Source organism: Cryptotermes secundus, unplaced genomic scaffold (assembly GCF_002891405.2).
Source record: "Cryptotermes secundus unplaced genomic scaffold, Csec_1.0 scaffold29, whole genome shotgun sequence".
NCBI lineage: Eukaryota > Metazoa > Arthropoda > Insecta > Blattodea > Kalotermitidae > Cryptotermes > Cryptotermes secundus.
This window is the reverse complement of record NW_019719356.1, coordinates 712943-731962: the sequence shown is the minus strand read 5'-3', so window position 1 is coordinate 731962 and position 19020 is coordinate 712943. Positions and strand designations below refer to the sequence as shown.

The 19020-nt window shown below is 40.5% G+C and overlaps 1 protein-coding gene across 5 annotated transcripts in view; it reads right to left on the bottom strand.

Moving 5' to 3' along the window:
- The window catches only part of LOC111864247 (potassium voltage-gated channel protein Shaw), a 250551-nt gene extending 235427 nt beyond the window's left edge, over window positions 1-15124 (bottom strand). For all 5 annotated transcript variants that reach the window (XM_023851339.2, XM_033751445.1, XM_033751447.1 and 2 more), the window contains exon 1: window positions 14846-15124. The gene's annotated coding sequence lies outside the window, so the exon portion shown is untranslated. The remainder of the gene's footprint in view (window positions 1-14845) is intronic.
- Window positions 15125-19020: the final 3896 nt, after the last annotated feature.

Here is a 19020-nt window from a genome sequence, read left to right as displayed (position 1 = left end):
ATAATACAAAACAACTTTTACTCTTCTCCAAGTATAATTAGAATGATCAAGTCAAGGAGTATGAGGTGGGCAGAGCATGTAGCACGAATGGGGCGAAGAGGAATACATATAGGATATTGGTGGGAAAGCCAGAAAGAAAGAGGCCATTGGGAAGACCAAGGTGTAGGTGGGTGCGCATTATTAAAATGTATCTTAGAGAGAAAGGATGGGATGGTATGGATTGGATTGATTTGGCTCAGTATAGGTAACAGTGGAGGGCTCTTGTGAACACGGTAATGAACATTTGGGTTCCATAAAATTCTGGGAAATTCTTGAGTAGCTGCAGAATTGGCTTCTCCTCAAGAAGGGCTCAGCTCCATAAGAAAGTAATACAAAATAAACTCCGTGACCTTTAGTCCGGAAGCGAAATATACCGACCGAGCGACCGCTGCCTGTTTGTGAAGTTAGTGCCAACTTTTGCGGATAGAGGGAGTCACGTGGTCAGCGCAACGGATCCCCACAGCCGTTAATCTCAGGCTTTTAGACCTGAGGCGCTATTTTCTTGAAATAGCTCCTCAATTATCATCACGAGACTGAGAGGACCCTGTTCCAGACCCACTAGTTCTCAGAAAATCTGGTAGCGCCGGGAATTGAACCCGGGACTTCTGGATCTGGAACCAGGAACTCTGCCCGGTAGACCACATAGGCGGTCAATAATAATAATAATAATAATAATAATAATAATAATACACCAGTGAAACCGATAGATTTTAAAAAGATTCACGTCGCACGTCACGTTAGATTGACTAGCACGCTTGATTCATTTTATTCAAATGCGGAATTCTTACAGGCCTTCAAATCAGCTATCTTTTTTCCTTCAGTTCCTCCATCCAGATACTGCGACAATACATCAAAATATATCACGTCAACTTCGTTCCATATCTTTTAGAACTCTTCACTTAAAGAGTCATGCAGATCGTAATAAATCCTCCACTTAAATGAAGCATCATTTCATGACTAATAATAAATTAATTTCATGGAGGTTAGCCCCTCTTGAGAAGCCGTCAATTGTGCAGCTACTCAAGAATTTCCCAATATTTTATGGAACCCGAAAGTTCGTTGCCGTTTTCACGAGAGCCCTCCAATGGTTCCTATCCTGAGCCAGATCAATCCAATCAATCCCATCCCATCCTACATCTCTATGATTCGTCTTAATAATGTCCACCCGCTTACGTCTTGATCTTCCTAGTAGTCTCTTTCCTTCTGACTTTCCCACCAATATTCCTCTTCTTCCCCATTCGTGCTAAATGCCCTGATAATCTCCTTGACTTCATCATTCTAATTACACAAGAATCAATAAGACAAATAGTTTCTGAGGATGTATAAATATAAAGTCCATCCGTTCTACGAACAAGCGTACGTCATAACCTCGTGCAGCCATCTTTACGGATGAAACGCTGTGCAACTCTGTTTGAATATCGCACCGGAGTACGAATACCGAAAGTGCTCTAAGAATAAAATCTCTTAACATGTTTAATGATTACTTAACGGTTTACATCACTAATTGACTGTGACATATTTTCGTTCCCATATCGAAGTATAAAAGGTAAAGTCATCCCTGTCGTGGAGGCCCATAAGCTTGTGAGACGTCGAGACTCCCACATTTTCTAGATAATCGGCTCATAGATGGCCGTGAAATTGGCAGCCTTGCCTCGTTCCCATAATAGTGCATTGATTAGACTTATAATATAAATAGACGTTCATAATCTTGAAGATTCAATCCCGTGTGGAGGACGGGTTGGATGTCTGCACTGCAGCCGTGCGAGTCGTAGGAGGCGACGAAAAGGGAACCCAGTGCTTGAGGATATATCCGGACCGCCCTGTTCCTGAGGGATGTAAATACGGGGACCTGGCCCTCTATAAGGGGGGTCTCAAATTTGAGACAGTAAAAGTTGGTCACGAGTCGTGCTGGAGTCGGACCTGAGAATGACTGTGCTGGCGAGGAGAGGAAACAATTGTAAACCTATCTTCTCGTCAGAGAGGATGTTACACAAGGACTATAACTGGAAGTGTTCAGTTTGAAAATAAAAATTCTGGTCGTGAGTCTCAAGGGGCTTGTCATTAAGACGAATTGATTGGGGGTAAAGTAACTCTTTTTCTCTCTTAAATATTCAGTTCTTGGACGTGAAAGGAACTGGTTCCACTGAGAAATGCACAGTTCAAGTGCTCCCCTCGTGAACTATCGCCACGGTGTCACTGGACAGGAATGTCGACAATATGCTACAAACGTTTTACTTGGTGTACCAGACCCCACTGCATGGGGGGCCCCAACTGTCCCGGTGTTCCTATAAGGAGGAATGTATAATACTTGACTAATATGTATTTATGTAACAAAATTTAACAGAACTCGACAGCTTTTAATGGGACTACTAATAAGTAACTAAATCCATTGTTCAACTTGTTCAAAATTTGAAATTTCTTGGACCCATAAACACACAAATGTATATTCACACTGATTTCTCCGTTGGGTTTCCTTTTACATATTTATTTCCGTGCAAATCCTTCTACAACACTGTCACGATTTTTGTGTGATTATAGTCGGGATATATTATGGTGAATGTATTTATTGACCACTTACACACACCACTCGGAACTACAAGTAATTACAGCACTATCGCTAATATCAAAACTTCACAAATCACCACAGCACCCGCTAAGCTTTTCTCCAGCCTGCTGTATCTTCATCAACCGTTTCCTGGCAACGGCTTCTAACAGTGAAGATTATTCAGCTTCCCACGCTCAGGTTCTCGCTTCAGAGCCACCCGTGCAGAAGCCAAGTCTCAACTAACAGCTGACAACTTGCCTTTATACAGCCTCTACAGTTGGAACAGAATGGCCAAATAACTAACAAGTAATTTTATTTGGTACAGCTGTACTCATATGTCGTGAGACACATACAGACAGTGCCATATGCTGACACTGAGCAGACAGACTGACCGCCCATTTCAGGAGCTGGTCACGGTGAATAAAGCCCAGCAAATGAACACATTGCACTTCTCAGAGTTCCCCTGTGTGTACAGTACTATTCACAATGTTTACACTCAGAGGGACAGTTTCAAATGGTGTTGCTTATCACAAGACACATACTAAATAACTCCATGGAACTCAGCCCTTCTTGAGAAGCTGCCGGTTGAGCATCTACTCAAAATTTACCAAAACTTTTTGGAACCCGAAGATTCATTACCATGTTCACAAGATTGCTCCACTGGTCCATATCCTGAGCCAGATCAATCCAGTCCATAACACTACATCATATATAAGATTTATTTTAATATTATTCCCACACCTACCTCTTAATTATTTCTAGTCGTTTCTTTCCTTCTGGCTTCCCCACAAAAAATCCTATATGATTCATCTCCTCTCCTATCCTTGCTACACGCCCTGTCCATCACTTGATAATTCTAATGATACTTGGAGAAGAAAAGAAGTTAAATCCCTGAGTAGTACAGTGAATGCAATGGCTTTGCCACGGGTCGGATCACCAAGGAACAGCGGTTCGATTTCCGATAGGAGCAACATGTACGGGGACTTAGCGACGAGATCATAGACAGGAAAAGGGTGGAAGAAAAGCGGAAAGCGATTCCACATGTCAGAGTGGTAATCCACGTCGGGTAGAGGTTTCTTGAGCATCCTGTGTTTTGGCAGTAGGTTCACACGAGTTGTCTGGACCCCAGTGTCACGTCCAGGAGTTTGGGACCGATCCAAACCATTGTGGAGAATTCTACAATCAACAGCTTTGTCGGTGTTACAAGTGGAATCTAAAAATCTTAACCAGTCCTTTGTATCTTCTGTTCACGTTTCATAAACGCAAGGACTTCTCTTAGGATTATTGTTCTTAAACAAAGCTAATGTAAATTGTACTTTTCTCCAAGTACACATATAATTAGAATGATCAAGTCAAGGAGAATGAGGTGCGCAGGGCATGTAGCACGAAAGGGGGAGAAAATGAATGCATATAGGATATTGGTGGGAAAGCCAGAAGGAAAGAGACCTATGGGAAGACCAAGGCGTAGATGGGTGAACAATATTAAAATGGATCTTAGAGAGATAAAATTGGATCGTATGGATTGGATTGATTTGGCACAGGATAGGGGCGAGTGGAGAGCTCTTGTGAACACGGTAATGAAACTTCGGGTTGCATAAAATTCTGGGAAATTCTCGAGTAGCTGCAGATTTGGCTTCTCAAGAAGGGTCAGCTCCATGAGTAAGTAAGTAAGATAAGCTGACAGTAGTCGTACTTCTACTGAGAGCACTGGATTAGCGGTAACACCCTATACTCGTATGTTGGAGGTAACTCGGTTCGAATCTCGGCCGGAACACCGACTGAGCTTTTTCATACTTTTCTTCAGTCCCTCCCGGAGAATTCTGAGACATCGTAGGTCAAGACGGCTTCCTCCCAAGTCCCCACCAGTTCATCACACATCTAGGATCCTACCATTCGTCGCTTCACATTGAGCGACATGACAGCTTCCTAAAGAAACCCACAATTGGCTGTGCACAGAGATCTTGAATTCCGTATTCCTAAAAATGGAGCATTAAAATCCGTCTTAGAAAAATAGACGGAAAATTTGGAAGTGTACTAATGAAACTAAACATGGAAAACGTGCCTAATTCCGTGACTAATTTAGAATGTTCTGATTTTTGTGTGTATGCTTATTTCACGACGCTAGACTATATAGCGCCGATGGTAGAACAATAGATGAATTGGAAAGGATTTGGCAAGAAGCCGTCATGACCTAATCGAGGTACTGAGCCCCGCTATCACATTCGAATAAAAAAAGTGTAAAGCTGTCCCTGGCCGGTCACGTTAGCCGAGCTGTCTAAGGCATGCACTGTCTTCGCTCGCTTGGAAGCCGGGATCGTGGGTTCGAATCCCACTCAGGGCATGGATGTTTAGTTTGTGTGTGTGCGTTTTTCTGTGTTTGTGTACAGGTAGAGGCCTTGCGACGAGCTGATCACCTGCCCAAGGTGTACTACCGAATGTGTAAGATTAGAAAAACCGAAGTGAACGGAGAAGTTCATGGAGGTAGGCCTAGGCCCACTGGGGCTGTAGTGCCAAGGGGGGAAAAACTGTCCCTACGCTTAACTAATTAAGTACTACGCCATGAAGGCGTATGGATGGAATGGATGCATACAGCCATATTTTCTTGACCTCGGCACTAGTTGGAGGTGAATGGTGAGCTTCACGCCCCGGCAGAATTCCCCCGCGGAAAGAACCACCGGTACCCATTTAATAGGGGGCTGCGTGGGCCCCACAGTATATCTTGACAAAATGAAGAACAGAAAATTCTTGAACATACCAGGACTTGAACTTCGACTCCTCGGTGGCTCAGCCCGTAACCAGTTGCTATACTGACTATGCTATCCCTGCGTAGTTGGTTTAGGCAGTATTCTACAAGCCGGAAGGTCGCGAGTTCGATTTCCAATAAGGTCATTGGATTTTTTAATTAACGTAATCCTTCCGGTCCCACTATGGCCCTGAGTCGACTCGGCCTCTAACAGAAATGAGTACCAGGAATCTTCTTGGGGGTAGAGGCCGGCCGGCGCCTAAGGCTGACAACCTCGCCGCCATCTGTGAGCCAATTTTCTAGAAAATGTGGGAGTCTCGACGTCTCACAACCCTATGGACCTTCACTTCTTGTTACAGGGAGTAACTGAGGAAGAGAAAGCCGGTTTCCTGGCAGAGAATCGAGCACAATGCCTCGCGAATGCGAATCCAGAAAGTTACGGCTACATTAACCATTTCGGTATTTATCATGTTGAGATGGGTGGGTAGGTTAGCATGCAGGTAGTAACAAGTCAGTTGTTTAGTCACTTAGTTGCATAGTTAATCAGTGAGATATTCATGAATCAGATTCTCGTGAAGAAATATCTGTTAGTTTGTTAATTAGTTAGTTATTGGAGAGGGTGGGTTTCCCCATGCACCGCGACCAATTTGATCTATTGTGCTTCCCTCTATAATATTCTACCAGTCTCTATACCCTACCGATACTGGTGCTTACCATCAGTCCCGACCAAGCCAGCGAGTTCGGCCTCTACTGGCTTGGCGGTATCTATAATGTTTCCCCATCCATCAGAGGCGTTAGAGACTACTGTTGGGCGGGAAATATCCTTGAATTTGGCTCGGTGATCTCCTTAGGAGATATGAGGTTCTTCTACGTGCCGTAAAGCTACGACACGGAACCCACGGCTTAAAGTCCCTCCCGGAGGACTTGTTCCCTGAATTTTTCCGCCCTTAAAAATTCCACGACCTCCGCCGGGTTTGAAACCGCGTGCCTTGAGTCACGAGGTGGGAATGTTACCCCTAGACTACGGTGGCCGCTAAATATCTGTTATATCATATCAATAGATTTTGAAATTTTTGCTAACTTTGGACGAAAGACATAGATATAAAATGACATATGTCATGAACAAGAACGTGAAGTGACTAATTCAGTTCTGATTTCACCATTTTCTCTAACACCTCCCAGTTGCTGAGCTCTGTCAGTCTTAAAATTAACGTTCCCGACTGTAAAGAGAAAACTTTAAGTATTAATAGGCAAGGATGTAAATATTTGTGAAAACGTATAGAGAGACATCCGCCTTACAAAATAGTCCCAGCATTAGGAGTAACCTTGCTGTGAGCCAGGGTATAAGAACACACAGAATTTTATATAAAACTTGGCTTGGTTCTTCAGACGAAATGAAAAGTAAAAATTACCTACGAATGCATTTGAAAGCAGAAGCCACTTGATGAATCATATCCTTTGAGACAAACAACATTCTCATTTTTATATCTACGCATTTAAAAGAGCTTTGTGCTTGTTGCGCCCTGAAACGGTTATATAAATGCCATGATCCCATGGAAATACCGTAGAAAATTGCACAATTTCATTTTTAATTTTGTGATGCCTCATTTTGCTTGTGTGTACGCTCGCAAATTAATATTTTATACCGCCCTACGAGCTCTGTCTCCATAGATGTAGTGACCAGTATGTGTTTCCAGTAGTTAAATAACTGTCATCATGTCGCTGTACACACAAAATTATACATAACATCTTCGCTGATATATAAATATATGCGTCGTTATAATTTTAGTACAATTTGTAATATCAATTATTATATATTAATTGACAAAAGTTTATATCAACACTTCATATCTCTTTACTATTCAATTTTATGTAGTTGAAGACGGAACCGATTTGAATTACAATGACTTTAAAAATTAAAACTTTTGCAGATTATAGTTCCCCTAATATTTATATACAAACACCTGATGATGGCCGTTTAATGACAAACGGTGATTATATCTGTAGACGTACAGCATATTGTAGGGTCATTACTATCGATACTTTAACCCTTTAAAAATTGAATTTATTCCAAGTAATATATAAGATTTCAGTACGTATCTCACAGGAAACACATTACGTCACCATCACAAAGCCCAACCGGTTAATGCTGTCTAGGGAAACAATCGCTGTTTATTGTGAGAACAATACGGAACACACAAATACACTTTGTGGGCTGAATGGAGTGTGCTGGTATCTTAAAGTAGGTGGTATATATAGTAACCACTGGGCTTGAAATGATTAATTTTTATTAGTCTTATAGTATAAATGAACAGTGATCAATTTTGATCTTTATGTTCACTTATAAGCTTATTCTGATTTGATTTAAAATAAAGATACCTCCCCACAGATAACAGAAATGCAGAAAACGAGGGCTCATTGTGCCTCTAGTAAGCTGTTTTCATACCTTTGTGAGTAGCAATACCACAATTCGAGAAACACTGCGTTATGTTGTGTTGAAAGATGGATTCTTACTTTGAGAGAAAGAACATATCTTTGAAAAAAACGTGGGAAAAATATAAATATAATTCTGGAATGTACTTTTCAAATTTCATCTACTTATTATTAGAATTGTTAGACTGCGTCACATATACTATTAGGGAAAAGTAAGTCATTATACGAATACTGCTCTTTGCTAACTGGTATGTCTGTACTGATATACATTCACGTGTTTGAAGAGGCAAAAGTTTTTGAAATACGTACGTGATTTGACATCAGTGAAAAATGAAATTAACGAAGAAATAAAAATGAGAATCGCTTAAATAAATCCATATTTTGGGGGTTTACAGCATTTTTAAGTATAAAACTTTGAACCTAATATACAAAATTAAGGTAGAAAAAAGAACATTTTAGTCAATTATGATGTATGGATATGAAACATGGATCACGTTTGAAAATTAGGTTATGTTAAATATGCGAGCGAAGGAAATTTTGAGGGAAGTGTATGAACCAGTAATTGAACAAGGGGTGAAGATAATCGGACCAAACAAAGAGATAAGATAAATGTACAAAACCAATGTTCTGTTAGCTGATATTAAAGGGACTAAAAATTTTAGATGCAGGGGTATGCGATTTGGATGGCTGAAACGAGAGAGGTTAAGGAAATATTTATAAGGAAGTCAGAGGGTAGAAGAGAAGCGGTAAGATAGAGTCCATGATTTACGAAAGCTGACGGTAAAGATATGGAGAAAGGAAGAAAGGGCAGCTGTAGTAAGGAGGGCAAAGATGTGCGAGAATCGCAGAATCAAGGAGTTGCTGAATCCTATACAGGCGTATTGTACTTAATAACGAAATGAGGTTATGTTCCAGTTGAGGAGAGTTATATTTTACAGGATATAAAGCCGCGTAGTCCAGCTGTGACTTTTACCGGACAATACGGCTTCATGTTCGAGAGCATATAGCGTTTTGAGCAAATTAATGATAAAACCATTTAGAACACCTAGATATAGGTTAGTGGTTAATATTCAGATTTTTCCAAAAGAAATCACTTTTTGTGTTGATTTGGATATTGTCTTGTGATTGATGAAACAATTTATTTCTGTGTATGATTACCCAATGTTTAAAGTAATACATTGCCTCACTTGTACTTTAAGGTGGAAGTAGTAATATTCTTTTGAAACGTTAGAAGCCTCCTACCAATATTCACGGTGTCATAATCCAGAAGGTTAGAATATGAGCCTTCACCGCGTGTTTTCTTTGATGTTTGAAAGAAATGTTTAAATGTTATTTTGGTTGGAATGCAAGTATATAATTTTCTGTAAATTTCTAAAAGAGAACAACTCAGATATCAAAGTAATTAACTGCTTTAGCGGTGCAAACTTTCTTGTACAGTCTGTAGTTTATGCTCAACTGGTCATAAAATTCCTTATTTCTTATGGAAAGTAAAAATTCGTTACAAAACCAACCTCTAAACCATATTCAGAGCAAGTTATATTTAATCTACACCCCCCGCTCTCTACAAATGCCAGGTGTCGAATAATTCGTCTTTTAGAAAAATTGTTAAATCTGACGTCATGTGTCATCTGTTGACATTTTATCTGCACAAAATTGTCAGGAATTATTTTAGAGATTTTTTTTTTCTACAAAATGATTCTAAATTATTGTCGGGATTTCCATGATCTGTAAAGTTCAAATTGAAAGAAATAAAATAAAAATTCTTATGGAATATGAAAATGGAACTCTAAACGTTATACCGCTTATATAATCAGTACTGAATAATGCTAGACAACTACAACATGTCCGCCTTTGATGGCAATTAAGGGTTTATGATTACAGGCCACGGAAACCGCACGATAATTTAGAATTACCCTGTATATCTGAAATGCTTGTGGAGTCTTACATGTTAAGTATAAAATTTATCCTTGAAACACATGCACCTCTGACAACCTAAACTTGTGGTACGGAAAAACGCCGAATAATGGTCTGTAGAATAAAATTATGCCCAAATCTTACACTCCTACCTATACCTAAATCTTGCAAGTGATTTCTACCTTAAGTTTTTCCGGCTAAAATGTTATTTGAATTTCTTATCTAAGCCATGCATTTTGCATCCTCCTTTGTTGATCAACTCGATAATAATTGTCTAAAACTAATGAATCTCCTCATTATGTAATGTCACCTTTCGCCTTGTTACACCTCCCCGCATCTCCAAACATTATTTAAGGTAAATGTCTTGTCTTGTACGCTTAACGATTCTTCACTTACACCCTTTGAACTTACTTGGACTTTCTAGTTTATATATTATCGCAAAATAATAGACAGATCAATCATTATGCCATTTACGCGCAACCTTCCTGTGTTGGTTGACGTGTTTTCCCAGTTAATCACAATTTATTTATTTACCCGACTGTCTATTGCGTGAGTGATACGTTTTGAAACTCCTGTAGACGAAATATTTTCCGTGGTTTCTGTTCGAATAAATATTATAACTCTTTCTGTGACAGCGTGCGTATCCATGATGAATGTCTTCACTGGGATTAGAACTCAGCTTGGCTTATGTCTCCGGTGCTAAGCAGAAAACGTTTCAAACTTAAAATAAATTATTGTTTGCCTTATGGTCTGATATACGAATCCAAATTGCATGAAAGAAATTGATATTTCGTATTACAAACAGTTTACTAGTGTTGTCATTGAAGAGTTACATACTCTGTACAGTTCAAAGTTCTATGAATATCCGAATTTTCAATCATTTGAATTTCCAAAAACATGGAGATTAATATTTTAAATTACATACATCATTTCAGTGTATCTTCACAAGTACGCAGGAGAAGATTTTAACATAGCAACAGAAGTCTGTCCACTCTACGGACGAGGATATTTCTCACCATGTGTAGGAAACCTTACGGAAAAAAAGTCCCTGTGTGTAAAAGTATGATTGAATTTCCTAATGATACATTAACACCGGAGGTGTTTTGAAAATAAACTCTGGTAACTTTATGATTATGACCTAAAGATGTGCGTCACTGACTGTTGATGACCCACTTTCGTTTCAACAGTGGATGGAGTTTAGCTGAGAGATCCTTTGAAAATGTGACAAAGTTAAAATAGTTCGGAAAAGCACTAACAAGAGAAAATTGCAATTACAAAGAACTTACAAACAGATTAAGAAACGTGAGTGCTTTGTACTATTATGTTCAGAATCTTTCATGTTTCCGCTTGCTTTATAAAAACTTAAACATTAAAATACACAAACCTATAATTTTCCCCGTAGTTTTTGCACGAGTATGAAATCTGGTCTTCACACTGAGGGAGAAATAGACTGAGGGTGTTTAAGAACAAGGAGATCAGGAGAATATTTGGAATTATTATTAAGGAAGTAGCGAGAGGTTGGAGAAAACTTCATAACGTGGGCCTTCATAATTTTTATTCCCAACAAGATATTATTAGAATAATGAAATCAAGGAGGACAAAATTGGTACGACACCTAGAATGAATAGGGGAGAAGTGAGGCGCAAACATAATTTTTGTAGGCAAAACGTGAATGATAGAGACCACCCTGAAAACCTACGTAGATAGCGGAGGATAATATTAATATGGATCTTAAGGGAATACGTTTGGATGATGTGGAGTGGATCTTTCTGGCTCAGGATAGTTACCAGTAGCACGCCCTTATGAACGTGATAATGAAACTTTGGGTTCCATAAAATGCTGGTAATCTCTTAAGTGGCTGATCAACTGTTAGCTTTTCAAGGACTCAGCTTAATGGAATTAGATTGTTAATTAGGTAGTTAGTTGATCATCAAGCCCTTGAAAATTATTCATTCATTCATTCATCAGTAATCTGTCAGATGACAGGTCCACAGCCTCTTCCAAAACAGTTTCTCCACTTAATGCGATCTTCTGTTTTTGGAAAGAGACTATCCAGGAATAGTGATAATGTGGTAGTTTTTCCATTTGCTTTCCACATCGCAGTACAACAGCCGTTCAAACCACTCTGGTCACGCCTGTTGCTATACGAACTTGAACCATCTCGAGCATCATTTTCTCTGTGCTTCAAGTCGCCGCTGATGACGCTGCTTCCGGCATCAGTTTTCGGTGTCTCTCTTCGTCTGATGCCTACCCTTTGACCTGTCCAGCAAGGGAGGCCCTGCCAGTAGCTACGCTACCGCTGGTATAGCTCTCAGGGTCCTTGGCATACTCAAACACCCTCACCACGATAAGGGGCCTTGAAAATTATAGGTCTTGCAAATGTCTACTAGGAAGGAAGGAAATATTCATCTCTGTGAAAAGGATAGTAATTAATGGTAAAAGTCGTTGGTTTGATCCCCTTAATTACTGAGACTCTGAAGCAATCCTCTTAAGGACATTTTGTAGGCCGAGGAAGGAAATCACCGAAGGAGAACACAATACAGCATTTTCTTATTTTTTTTTTGCTAGTGGGGTGGGACTAAGTCCCTTGTACTGCGGCCACTTCTGGCCTATTGTACCAGCCCCAGATGATAGGTGAGGGTGATTGTGGAGTAATTGGTGGAATGAAGATTGGCAGGGGAAACCGAAATACTCGGAGAAAACCTGCCCCAGCTCCACTTTCTCCACCACAAATCCCACTTGACCCGACCCCCGGAATCGAACCCGGGCCGCAGAGTTGGGAAGCCAGAGACTAACCGCTTGAGCTATGGCGCGGCCTGCGCTACAACATTGTGCTCTATCAATTATACAATGGTCCCGAAGTAAAGGAAATCGTTAAGTTGGCTAGACTGAGACTGGAGAGACATGGAGTCATAGTGAATGATGGTGAATATTAGCATTTGATAAGCCGGAAAGAAGAGGAGATAAATGTGGACTAAGCAGCTGGCTCGGTATTACAGAGATAAATTTAGAAATACTGAGAATCGCTAGCTGAACGCGTAAGGCTTTAGAGAGGGGGTTGGGGGGGTGCAGATCGGGTTTTGGAGTCAGGAGGGCGGGGAAAGATAAGAATGATTGAGCGTGTTATGAACTGTGTCGATGGGCCAGAGTCTCCATCTTTCTTGGGACCCGGAGATTCATTGCCATGTTCAAAAGGAACCTCAGCTGGTCCCTGTACTGAGATTAATTTAAAATCCACACACCTTCCCAGCCTCTTTAACTAATATTAATGTTAATAATAACCTTATAATTATAACTAGATATTTAAAGTGTTCTTCATTCATCATCATCAGTTGCAAACAGCTCTTTTTGAACCATAAACTTCCATAGAAGATTCTGCCAAATTGCATCCGGTTTTCAATTTTTGGATTTCGCAATAGAATTTTTTACAAAGCAAAGTCGTTAGCAAACCCCCCTCAACCTCCCAACAAATTAAAAAGTTGCCTGATGATGGCACATGTGCGGTCGAAACATGTTGCAAAATTGTAAACAAAATATATAAAACAAAAAGATATTTTTAAGTATTTTGATAGTCACTTTTAGTGTATAGGACATACTTGCAGTGTCTTAATGACATTTTATGATATTCATAACATTTTAATGTATTAACGTTACACTTCTAGTGAAAAACATATTTTAGACGTCTTTTATACTAATCATTTGTTGCATTATTGGCGATGTACTTGAATAATGAAGAACTAGGTCCTTGTATTTAAATCCCCTAATGACAGGGTGGCCCGTTACACACCCAGGCACCCTCTTTCTTTTTCGTCGCCTCCTAAGTCTCCAAGGGCTAGGTGGAGGTGTTCGAACCATCCTCCACGCCGGGAGTCCTCCAGTCAAATTTGCCGAATAATATTTTCTGTATGCCCTACCCATCTCATTACGCTAAATTTGATAACCGTAATAATATTTCGTGAAGAGTACACATTTTGAAGCTAGTTTTTTTCAATGAGAGGGAGAGATTTTCACACCCATACAAAACAACGGGATGATATGTTAATAGCAATTTGTGTGCATGAATAAACCGTAAAAGTGTATTATGTTTAATCATGAGAGTGGATAATGTCTAACATTCATATACGTATGTAGTTTATCTTGTTATATTACGTACCCCTTAAATTTATACTACAATATTCTCACACTTTAGGTCTCTGGGTCAAACAACTGTACAGGACAAAGGCAGGTTCTCTGTTGGTTGGTTAGTTAGTAGTCAAATAATATTTATATAAGTTCAGTTTGTTAGTTTATTTAAATTGTTATTGGTTTTTACGATGTCGAGTTGTGATTCTTAATTGACGGAATATTTACCCCTAGAAATTAGACCAAATCTTTTACTCCATATTCACATAAATTCTGTATCTGAACTATGTCTTATATTTAAGCGAAAATTATATAGGATTTGAAGTTTCCGGGACCTTAAAATTTTTAGGATATTGTGTAGTCTCATAAATTGTTGCCAGCGTTTCGGAGTAACCTTCTTCCTTCATACACGTCCCTCCGAAACTTCTACTAACTATCTACACTACTATACAGTGTAATATCTCAGAAGGTCACAATATGAATAAAGATTCCTTTGAAAATTATAAATTTATGGATTGTGACATCGTGTATTTCGGAGAGACTCCGACATTTTAGAGGAATACAACGCGTCCATTTTCGGGACAGAAATACAAAGTTAATCAGAAAATCAGCAGAAATAGACAAACTGAGCTTCTCTTACTCATTTACACTGAAAATGGAGGCGATATATTCCTCCGAAACTTCGGGATCTCTCCGAAATACATGGCATTACAACCAATATGACATTAGTCAGAGCCGTGAATTCCTTAGATACAACAAAGATTCCTTTCTTCCACTTTTTATTCCTTCGATATTATCGATTGATTCGTAAATCCAACTTATCTAAAAATACGACAACCTTGGCGGCAGCAGTAGAATTCGATTGTTATTTGCTTCAACGTATACTCTAGACTTCACTGTATATATTTTCTTTTAATTCCGATGAACTCCGCAAAGATCAGCATTTCTTAGTCTTGAATCGCGTATTGGCTTGCTACAGGTTACTTTACCCGACTGCAGAGAGTGGGAGGGGGTTGCTATGGGGCGTTTCCTACGTTTCTAGAACTCACCCGTCGCCTTCTCATCTCTGTGGCTCCTCTTACCGAAACTGGCCACTACGCTGTACTGCGGATGGTATCAGCAAGGGAGGCTTTCATATTCACGTTTCACTCTGCACAACCCAACACACGCTTTGCACATGGCATCAGCTCTCTCTCATAACCCAGAGCCTTGTTTCGTACCGACCTTCCGCGTTATACCAACGACGGTGTTAATAAATGACGCCGGGCCTTCAACACTACTAGCGCCACCAAGCAAACGTCCCTCGAAACTGCGATATGGCAGAGGTGTTCTCTCCCCACCCGCTTGCGTTAGTTTGTTGATTTGCCTCTAGAGTACGTGCGCGATTTGTATTTTCACGCATGCGTGGTAGTGTCATAATTATCAACCCCGTTGCCATGGTGACCCCAACTGTTTTAGTTGGCTACCCTGTTCACTTTTACTTCCTTTTATAGTAGATGTGAGTCGATATATGTCGGCTGTTTAACGGCGCACTGAAGATTGTGCTCAGATTTAATACCTCTTTGTGTTGCTCAAATAACGGCTTTAATCCCATGACTTTTGAACTATTCAAAATGAAAAATTATACGGGAACGAATTACTGTTAAGACACTGCTTTATATATCATAGAATTCACAAACTTTTGTCTTCCTGTCAGATATCTAAAGAGTAAGGACTGGGCTATTCTCTGCGTCTATATACTATAATATAATTCATGTGAAATATATAATATACAATTAATATAATTTATAATATTTGTAATACTGCCGACCGGCTTCTTTCCAACATAGACATTTCTGGACTTATGATCCCAAAAATTAACACCCATTGCCCGCTCCATAGCTCAAGCGGTTAGTCGCTGGCTTCCCACCGCGGCGGCCCGGGTTCGATCTCTGGTCTGGTCAAGCGGGATTTGTTGTGAACAAAGTGGCGCCGGGACAGGTTTCCTCAGAGTACTTCGGCTTCCCCTGCCAATCTTCATTCTACCAATTGCTCCACAATCACCCTCACCTATCATCTGGGGCTGGTACAGCAGGCCAGAATTGGCCGCAGTGCAAGGGACTTAGTTAGTCCCACCCCACTAGCAATAAAAAAAACACCCATTAGAATTACAGTTTGAATTTTTGGCACGCGGTAGCATAGTTGGTTGAGGCACTACGCTAGAAGTCGGAAGGTTGTGTGTTCTGGTCCCAATGAGGTGGATATTTCCAGCTGACCTAATCTTTCCAACCGCATTATGACCCTGGGGTCGACTCAACCTCTAACAGAAATGAGTATCTAGAATATTCCTGGGGATAAAAGGTGGCCGACGCGTAAGGCTGACAACCATACAGCCATCTTTGAGCCGATTGTCAAGAAAATATGGGAGCCTCGACGTCTCACAACCCTATGGGCCTTCATGGCTTGTTACAGGAATAGATTTACCTTACCTTTACCACTCGAAACTTTCAACTACGCCAAGCTGTTGTGCTCTACTGGCTTGAGTCGTAACTATTCAAGACTGAGGGTACAATATTAATTAAAGTACTTATTTCAATAGGTTTTGTGTGTAACACTATGCTATATGATATCTCTTTATTGATGTAATAATAATAAGTCTATAATTATGTTAATAATGATATATAATTATATATTATATATAATATAATATACATCATAATTATATAATTATAATATTTTTCTCAGTCTCTTCAGACAAATGCTAGGACAAAACATAGATTAGGCCACTACAGTTTTCTCTAAATACATTCTAATTTCACCAGTCATAACGCCGTTCGATGCTATATAGTCCAGACATTGAAAACGTCACAACCCCTCCCCCCAGTCCATTCTGTACCAATGCACTAGATGCAGACAAGAAGTCTGCTCCACACACCAGTTGCTTCGCCCCCCGGGGAAGGAGCTCCAGGCATGGATTGGACTCCTCTGTGTCAATCTGGACTATGTGAAGAAGAGGCAAACCTCTTGTCTACATCAGGATTCGAACCCCTATTTCCAAGTTTTCCGACCCTTAAGCCAGTCGCTATACACACCCGCTGCTATAGCAACGGTGTCACTCAGAAATATTAACACTTATTTTGTGTCTTTCTTGAAATGGCTAATTTGTGAGGGCACGCGATAGCGTAGTTGGTTGAGGCTCTATGCTACAAGTATGAAGGTCCCGGGATCGGTTTCCAATGAGGTCATTCAATTTTTCAATTCACCTAATCCTTGCAGACGCACTATGGCTCTGGGGTCGACTCAGCCTCTACCAGAAATGAGTACCAGGAATCTCCCAGGGGGGTAAAGGACGTCCGACTCTTAAGGCCGAGAAACTCACCNTGGTGTGTTGATTGATGAATTCGAAATTACTTGGATGGAAGCGGTTATATCCTAATTAAGGTACTATCTCGACATTTGCCTGTAAGGATTTAGGAAACTCACGAAAACAGTCATGAGACCGTGCCCTGATCTAAATTCGAAGCCAGAACTCCGCCAGTAAAAATCTAGAGCATTACCGCTACACCACATTTTCTGTTATTTTGTTTCTATATATTTAACTGAAATAGAGCCGGAATGACTCAATCAGCGTGGCGATATTCTACAGGGTTCAATTCCCGGCAGAGGCAAGATCTTCTTCTCTACACTACAGGGTCCAAACCGCCTCCGGGACCCACCCAGTCTCCTATGAAGTGAAAAACGGGGTCTTCTTCAAGGGTAAAGCGGCCGGAGCATGAAACTAACCATTCACATCCATCTAGTGCCAGGGTCAAAAATAGTGGACCTATAATTCCATTCCGGCGTGCTTCTTCATGGTATGGTAAGTATTTACTCACAAGGATGACTTTATATTTAGTTTCAGATATTGAGGAGTGCCGCCAAAAATCAAGGTGATAAGACGTCCATTGATAGGCAACGGCTGCGATAATACTGTATACTTCATTGGAAACGAAATACCAGCAGAAATTTGCATAGGAATATCCCAAACAACAAATGCCTTTCCCCGGAAATGGAAGGCTATCCATGGAAACAAATACTACCAGCGGATAAAACCGAACCATTGACGATGTTGCAGGTTATAAGAGTCCAGCTTCGACGAGACCAGTCAGTTCTTAGTGTAGCTCCGACTAGAACAGAAGCAAGTTCGCATCCGACAAAGGACAGAAGACACTTCACCGAGATCAGCGGTGCAAGCAATTATAAGAGTTATGAATAATTATACTTACGACTGTATGACTGTATAAGGGGTGGGCCTTCTTCACCCTTGCACCGCGACCACAGTGATCTATTGTGCCTAAACTTGCGAGGGTAAAGAAATTGTCCAATAAACGTCTTAACCTGATCCGAGACCCACATGAATTTACTTGTCGCGTTACACAGGTAACAGGCAACGATATCTAGCGACATTTCGGCTCATCAATGACATCCTGAAGACAGGCTCCTTTAGACGTCACAAAGCGCTAGTAAGTGAAACGCGTCTCTCCTATTCTAAGGCGGTACACTATACGATCAGTTTGAATGAACCGTTCTAGCTTTAATGGCAGTGTCATCAAGGCTAAAGACTTTCTGAATACTCCGTAAAGTCGTCTCTTCACAGATTACTCCGCTGAGAACGTTTGAAACAGCTGGCATTTCCCGCAGGCCAAGGAGGACTATCCCTATATAAAGTGGGTTAGAGTCACTACATCTGTGGGGAGTCTGTGATTTCGTGTGGCAGAAATAGATCGTCTCACATTAACAATAACAATCCTGTGAGGGTGGGGGGTGGGGGGTGCATGCCTCCTCGCGGCTTCACAATGTTAGGAAACTGGCCATGGATCATTCGCTGCTCCCTTCTCAGGTAACAATATCCGTGCTACTGTACTTAGAACAAACTCTTAATTTATGTGTGCTACTCGTTGAAGGTTTTCATACCGGTGGTTATGAAGAGTTCTATCTTCTGGGATATAACGCCGTGTAGTCCGTTGAAAATCAACAGACGTTTCAGAGGAATATATTGCCTCCATCTTCAGGGTAGAAAAATAAGTGGAACAAGAAACCAGTGTAAAGCAGGTGGTAAGGACAGCAGAGCTTACGCTGATTTATTACTCTGTTTATTCTTTGATCCTGAAGATGGAGGTGACATATTCCTACGAAATGTCATTGTACTATCAACGGATTACATGGCAGGAGCATAATTGTAGGTTACATAATTTTCTTTTATGAA